We start from the raw sequence: 8,348 nt of genomic DNA, 5'->3' as shown, positions 1-8,348 counted from the left end.
GGGAGCTGGGTTGCTTTCTAAATACTGACAGATTTCAGCATGTTTGGCTTTCCATGCCCTTTTGCACCTCCCTTTCCACCTATTCCCTATGTCATTTAACTTTACTACACATAACTTAATTTATGGATTTATTTGTTTTTAGTTCTTTGTATGTGTGGATTACTTGGGTTGTTACCGACATATCGTGTAAATTTTATGTCAATAACTCACACATACACAGTTGTGTTCAGAATAATAGCAGTCTGACATCACTAACCTAATCAATCACTGTGTAGCGCTATAGTAAACTGACTTTGCTGTAGTCAGTTCTAGCTACTTTCCGTATGGGATAATGCCACCAATGAGGCCCTCTTTCTCAGGGGTAAGCCCTCGCAACGGGGTGGAGGCAGGGTGTAGTGCAATTGTAGACAAGAACTCGCTACGGAGCGCTGATCGGAAAAATCCAGGAGACGGTATAATATCAATCCGGCTTTATTACAACGCTTAAAATTACATGGAATATACATGAATACATTCACATACCCCTCCGTTCCATGTAATTTTAAGCGTTGTAATAAAGCCGGATTGATATTATACCATCTCCTGGATTTTTCCGATCAGCGCTCCGTAGCAAGTTCTTGTCTGCATGTTGGAGCCGGTTAGAGGTGACTGGCGTATCGCGAGAGCAGCGGTCGGCCAGGGGATTGGAACGCGCTGGGTGAGCTCCGCCAGTACCGCATTTGTGACCTATTGTAGTGCAATTGTAACCAGGTGTGATAGCACAGATGAGGGGCGGCAGTAGTTCTTTAATGCTTAACCAATGCACTGTCTTTATTTAACTTAGCACATAGCAAATATCCACAATGGAGCTTAGAACAATCAGACAGCATAAAGTTAGCATATACTCACAGTACCAGTATAGGCTGAAAACACAGCAGAGAGATTTGCAGCTTGTGAGGGGTATTGCCCAGTTTTCAGGAACTCTTTGAGTGGCAGCTAGGGGAATTCCTATCATCCCTAGTCTCGACACTTTGGTCCCTACTCTGGGTCAGTAATACCCTGGGATCTTAATCCCTCCAATATCCTCGTCAGAGCCTTGAGCTGCACAACTATATAAACTCTCTATCACTCCTAGAGTTATCTATAAACGAGTATGCTATCACTTTACTAGGGCCAATGTGCCTAGAATCACAATACCCATTCCCTTCCAGCCTGCTTGGTTGGGCTAAAGTAATGGGCCCAGACCTCATGGTTCCCAAGACCTTTATACTACTACACAGTACTACACTGATCTTTCTGTATTTTGGATCTGAATACCTTAAGTCTACTAAAAAATCATTTCATCATTAAAAGGGTGGTTTGCCTTTAAGTTAACTTTTAGTATGTTATACAATGGCCACTGACCCCATCTAAAAACAAATGCTTTGTAAGGCTACAAATGTTATTGCTACTTTTTATTACTCGTCTTGCTATTCAGGCACTCTCCTATTCATGTTCCAGTCTCTTATTCAAATCAGTGCATGGTTACTAGGGGAATTTGGATCCTAGCAACTAGATTGCTGAAATTGCAAACAGGAGAGCTGCGGAATAAAAAGCTAAATAACTCAAAAAGCACAAATAATAAAAAATTAAAACCAATTGCAAACTGTCTCAGAATATCACTCGCAAAGGCTAACACACCCCTTTAAATAAACCCAATAGGCTGGCTTTGCTTCCAGTAAAGATTAATTATATCTTAGTTGGCATCAAGTACAAGCGAATGTTTTATTATTACAGAGAAAAAGGAAATAATTTTTAAAAATATTGATTATTTGAATAAAATGGAGTCTATGGGAGACTCCTTTTCCGTAATTCTGAGCTTTCTTAATAATGATTTCGAGATAATGGATCCCATACTGGTATAAGGAATTTGAGCTTTGTTCACATTTTTAAACACACTATTATTCTGAACACAACTGTGTGTGTGTGTGTGTGTGTATAATATTGTATTACTCCTTTTGCCATTTTTATGTGGGACAGAATGTAATGCTTAGTCTATGATATCAGAGTAACCTAACAGAAATCTGACCTTTGCATCAAAAGATAAAGAGGAGGAAAGTTTCCAGACCCACAGTATGTACTTCCTTGCTTAACAAGCAGCCCAGACTGGAAGACTTCTTGAAATAAATATCAAAATCTTGCAGCTTGTCATCTGGTTAGGGAACTGCCACTGATGTGATGAAAAAATTGCATGAAAATTCCCAAAACAAAGAAAAACTTTTGTGGAGTACTTAAGCAGCGAGCTTGATTGGAGTTGGGATGCAATAAACATAGAGCTTACACTCTTGGTTTCTGACAAGTGCTGGACACATTGCTGTAATGCAGAGCTGAAACTCAACTACTGAATGTATATACAGTACTTGCTTAATATACTGACTGTAAGCGGAATCTTATCCAAAGAGCCTGGCATAGAAAACCAGCACTGCAGAACTACAACTCCCTCCAAGGTTAATGCTGTCAATGTATGGACTATACCTTCTTACTGCTATTAAACCAAAATTGTCTGGACTGCAGTATTCAAAGCATTTAAAGGAAGAAAATGAAAACCTTAACAGCAGAGCATTTATTTATTTTTTTATTTAGTTTTCCGACGAGCATTTTATGGTTTCTTAGGAAAATAGTAAATGCCTAGGAATTTTTAAGTCATTGGTGTCATTTAGTATCAACAAATGGACCAGTAATTCCCAGTCTTAACAATGACACCATTGTTGTTGCTTCCTATTTTTTGTTTTTGAGCAAAACATGCTCATCTGATATAATATTGACATGAACTCATCACTGAACAGTCGTAGAGCCGTTATTTTATGTAATCATAACTTAGGCCCAAGTCGTTTTAAAGGTACAGTAATAACAAAAAAGCATTTGCCTATAGTATGCTCTTCGTCTGCACGTTTGAAACTTCTGCAGCTTTGTAGAAGTAATCATATTTGTGATTGAAAAGTTTCGCATGGCCTTTGTGGATACGCATTATAGAAGGATTTGTTGAAGCAATTGACCAAATGGAGATTCGTTTAGGCAACATGAACACGGCAAAGCTAAAAGTAAGTATTGCAAAGAAGGTATGTCTTCTGCATAAAATAAACTGTCCAAAAGGTTTATTTAATTTTGATGATGTTAATAACCACTTAAATAGAGATCATGTTTTCTAATGCTGATACAATATTTTTTTAGTAGATGTGAACTACATCAGTGGTAGAAATACAGGTGTTTATTAATGCTTCTGTTATAACCCTAAAAATGAATATGACTAAAAATTCCATATTTTATATACTGAACTTATTGCACCAGCCTAAAGTTTCAGCTTGTCAATAGCAACAATGATCCGGGTCTTCAAACTTGTCACAGGGCGTCACCATCTTGGAAAGTGTCTGCGAAACTCTTGAGAAGCTAAGCTTAAAGGTCGTTGTAAATTATCAAGCAGAAAATAAGGTTGATCTGTAATATAAGCTGATGCTACAGGGTTTATTATTAAATTCTGATGCTAATTGCACTGTTTTCTGTGCTGCCATGTAGTAATTATCTGTATTCATTACAAATCAGCCTTATATTGTGACATGTCTATTCTGTATATTTTGTGGGTCCCTAAGCTCAGTAAGTGACGGCAGCACAGAGAATGTGCAGTGAATCAGTAGAAAAGAAGATGGGGAGCTACTGGGGCATCTTTGGAGACACAGATCTTTACTGCTAAATAGTTATAGTCGTCTTGGGCTGGTACAAAAGCCCAAAACAAAATGTACAACATTTTTATCCTACTTCTTTAGTTAAGTTTTAGTTCTCCTTCAATAGCTATGAGCAATATTGCCACTTAGGGTTGCCACCTGGCCGGTAAAAATTATGGTTGATCCCAATGTTATTAATAGGGGAAAAAGTTAAAAATATAGGAAGGCCGGTATTTTTTCCCAGAAAAGATGGCAACCATATTCCAAGTGATGTTACTGCAACTTAAAGCAGTATTTTCCTTCTGCATGCAACCTGAAGTCTTACGCTCACCTTGTACAAAGGCTACAGTGCCCACCATCCCCTCTTAGTCCAGATGTTTAACATAGAGACTTCCCCCATGTCATTGCTAAAATACCCACCTTCAATTTCCAGTACATTCATCATAGGAACCACCTGGTAACCGCCATATCAGATAACGGTGGAACAATATTGCTGCAACTTTCTCATGCAGCAAACTCTTGGATACATTGTAGATTAGCCTTTCACCCATATTGTAAAATGGGAGATGGCTGCTACTTTCACGAAAAGCACTTTTGTATGCCAGAACTGGCTGCTAAAAGATTTTTGGATAAATGATCTTTTAATATGCTATATAGACTGGTGTTACATTATACATGTATCCATAAAGGGGAAAGCTCCCTGGAATCTTTATTAAAGGGTTAAATACATGTCTTTTCTACAGCCTTTTTATACAATTTTTAGGATTAGCTAGGCACAGCTAGTGGTATGTTTGAGGTCACTATAGTAGTTTCTGTGTCTTTTTTCTATGTGCAGTATTTTATTGCCCTTTGTGTCAGATGATTTCCAGTCTTGCCTCTGTAGTAATGCAATGACAATAATTATTTTTTTTCATTCTTGAAATCTTCCATTCCAACATATATGTTTATATAATCTCTGATCACCATTTGTTCTCTTCATAACCTGTTATTGTTTTCAGACTCTACATTATTTAGCATTAAATACATGAAATATTTATCCTGTTTAGAAACACCCTAATGTTAGCCAAAATCTACCCAAAAATGATGGTTACCACCTGATTTACCAGTAATTATTACCACTGTGTGTTATGACCAAGATTCTATACACTAGAGGAGTATATATGTAGGTTGCATCCAAAACGTTATCGTTAAAAAGTTATCCCAAAACTCTGTTTTATTTAAAAAATAGTCTTTGTTCAAAAATTATGTTAAAAAGATAGACCACATGGTATTCCGCCTAGCGTGTTTCATGCCCCCTGGTACTTAATCATAGGCATTAATGCCAGTGTCCATTTTTGACGCCGGTGTCTGTTTCGCGAATTTTTGGCCGTTTCACGAAAAGTTTCCAAATTTTTCGGCATAGCGAAACGGCGCAAATTCGCCCATCACTATAAATATGTAATGTGTGCAGTGAGTTCCCCCTAAGGTTTAGATAGGAAATTTTATGAAGTCCCCTGGTGCCAGTTGCAAGGCACTGTTATTTTTGCATGGGTAGCAAGCCTGAAGAGTGAGATCACAGTGCTGGCAGTTCTACTGAAGATCAAGACTATGAAGGTTAGTCAAGTTGCACAAATCTTGACTTTCTATTTTTGAGATCTTGTTTTCTGACAAGTCATGGGTACCAATGGAAGATTACATGGAAATTAACTAATATTGTTAAAAGATAACACCAATTCCTCTAAGGGCAAGGTGTTTATAAAGGCATTGTCCAATAGACTAAATTGTTCACATTGCTTGCTGTAGTTACAGCTGTATCCAAGATGCATGATTTTCACATTGTTAAGCCTGAAAAATTCCCATCCTGAAATCACTTGTATCTGATTTAAATTGAGATTCAAGTATTTAATATTTTCAAGAATGGGAGGTACGGTGGTCAGGCTGTTAACACTACGGTCTGGATTAGATAAAATCTTCAGATTGACCAAGGCATGTGGCTTGATGATCAACCTACAGATTTCTTTGTATGATCCCAAGTTGCTTGGTTGGCAATTATCACTTAGGTTATGAGTCACAAGGGTTGGTACCCTGGCAAAGGTGGAGTTAGCCAACAACTGTATTTCATTTATTGCCAGATCAAAGACTTTGACACTGTGAAATGATGTGAGGGATAGGTTTTAACTGATGCCCCCTATATATTACAGTGCAAGTGTTGTTGAAATCATCACAGGGGAGAAAATATGGCATTTTGCAGAAGACCAGGTATACTGCTAAAATCAGAGGGAGCAACATGAGCACTTTCTGTGTCTGTGGAACATGGAAGGAAATAATTTTATATAAATTCAGGTATTACACGGAGTAGCACTAAATACTCCACAATTTAAGCTCTTTTTTATGGTTCAATGCTGGCTCACCCCCACTTTTGCTGATATATTTATCTGAAGAATCTTTGGTAAATTGTTTATAGAGACTAACTTAAGGCTGATAGTAGACCAGGAGGATTAGTAAAGTAGTGATAAATTTGTTCTGCAGGTGACTAATCTCCTGCAAATTCTTTATTCAACCGCAACAATGTAAATTGCCAGTGGGAGAACATACATGTTGTTTATAGTTTATAGTTGTTATGGGTTAGTGCTTACTAGGAGTATTTACACTATGACTGTAAATACTAAGTCAATTTTTATGATGAAAAGTTACAACTGTACAACAAATCGGATTGACACAAAGCCTGCATAGATAGACGCATTGCTGAGATTGGGGTATCTAGGCGTAGTTCTGCAGCATTTCTCCCATCTGTACTATTGTATTTAAGCAGTGCTGCTGGCATTTTCAGGCACAGTCAGTTACGCCCATAAGAACAGCAAAATCAGATGAGTTGCCAAGGACCTGAAATGGGCATTGAACTTGGACACTCATAAGGTTATTAGGACTGTTGCATAAAGATGGAATGTGTATCCCTGAATTATATAATTTGTTAACGTTTTGTTTATAGTGCAATGGTTTTCTGTTCCTCAACACCTCTTTGTTATATACAGGCTTATGGAGGAATGCAATATTGTTCACAAATATAAAAATTGTTCTCAATGCATTAACAACGAGATTAAATGTTCGCATTCTGAACAATTTTGTCTTTGCAAACCATTTGGCCCTCATGGGATTTTATAGTTTGCGATGGTGCCTAGTGGACAGGGCAGCCATTAGAAATCACGGGGCCCGTACAACAAAATTTTTGGGGCCCCTCCCCGCCCACCCTCACGCCCAAGCCCCACCCCATATCCCGCCATTCCACATCCCAGTTAAAAGACCACACAGACATCAGCACTAAAAAAGTAACCACCCACGCACACAAGTTATAAAAAGCTATTGATGGTCAGGGACCCTTATAAGTTTAAAAAAATTGGGGCCCCAAAAAAAATGTAAACATTTTTTTTTTACATTTAAAAAAAACAAAAAACATTGGTGGCAGGGGCCCCTTTACAAGTTACAAAAAAAAATTTTTTTTAAATGGTGCCAGGGCACCCCTTACAGTTACAAAAAAAATTGGGGCCCCAAAAAAAAGATTGTTTTTTAAAAATTGATGCCAGGGCCTCCCTTACAAGTAAAAAAAAAAAATTGGGGCCCCAAAAATTTTTTTTTAAAAAAAAAAAAACATTGGTGGCATCAGCCTATAGAATATTAAAATAATACATTGGTATTCAAACACAGGGGATTCAAAAACAAACAAACCACAAACTGGTGTTCAGTAGAATTGAACTCAAGTCTTCAGGTCTCAATTTCGCCTCCTTTCGTGACTTCGGGTCTTTTCCCTGCTTCAGGACTTCAGCTTCGGCTGTACGGCTTTTCGGCACTTCCGCATTCTGCAACCTGCGAAATGGCCACATGGCTCGGGTGCTCGTAAGGGGGGCTCTTTCAAAAAAGCAGCACTGCCGGGTCCCCCCTGTCCCCCCCTGATGGCGGCCCTGCCAGTGGATATAATTAAACTTCTGAATGGAAAAGTTTACGCCAAAAGTTTACGCCACCTTCAAGCAGTTGTTAAAGGTTCCCAATGCACAATTAAGTATCGCAATGCAATAAAAACCTAATGAAGAATATTATATTGCAAATTTTATTCTTATTTGCATGCAAATTTGTTCTCTTTGCAAATTTTATTACATTTTCCCCTTAGTCTTTGAGTACAAGCCTCTTTTAATCAAAGAGTTTTCCTTCACCTCTAAAATTTCCTTTGGATGCCTCCACTTCTGAACATCACCCAGTTGCATGGTTAAGATTAGGTATAGCTTCAAAAGGAACCAGCAACACAGGGTTATTTACGATAGTGAAAAAATATATATATTTGGTAAGGCATGCATAGCCAATGTGACGTTTATATATCACATGACTTGGGGCAGCTGGGAAATTGACAATATGTCTAGCCCCATGTCAGATTTCAAAATTGAATATAAAAAAATCTGTTGGCTCTTTTGAGAAATGGATTTCAGTGCAGAATTCTGCTGGAGCAGCACTATTAACTGGTTTATTTTGAAAAAAAATTTTTCCCATGACAGTATCCCTTTAAGAATGGCTTGGATGATTTTTTGGACAGACATAATATCAAAGGCTATTGTGATACTAAGCTCTATAGTTAGTATAGATATGGGTATATAGAATTTAATTAAAAGTAGGGAAGGGTGTGTGTGTGGATGCTGGGTTTTCATT

At 37.9% G+C, this 8,348-nt stretch overlaps 1 protein-coding gene across 1 annotated transcript in view; it reads left to right on the top strand.

The window, feature by feature from the left end:
• The first annotated feature begins 1,923 nt into the window (after nt 1-1,923).
• The window catches only part of ip6k1.S (inositol hexaphosphate kinase 1 S homeolog), a 31,392-nt gene continuing 24,967 nt past the window's right edge, over nt 1,924-8,348 (top strand). The window contains exon 1 of the mRNA XM_041561680.1: nt 1,924-3,059. The gene's annotated coding sequence lies outside the window, so the exon portion shown is untranslated. The remainder of the gene's footprint in view (nt 3,060-8,348) is intronic.

Source organism: Xenopus laevis, chromosome 4S (assembly GCF_017654675.1).
Source record: "Xenopus laevis strain J_2021 chromosome 4S, Xenopus_laevis_v10.1, whole genome shotgun sequence".
NCBI lineage: Eukaryota > Metazoa > Chordata > Amphibia > Anura > Pipidae > Xenopus > Xenopus laevis.
Note: the sequence above shows the minus strand (reverse complement) of the source record. Positions and strands in the feature narration are given on the sequence as shown.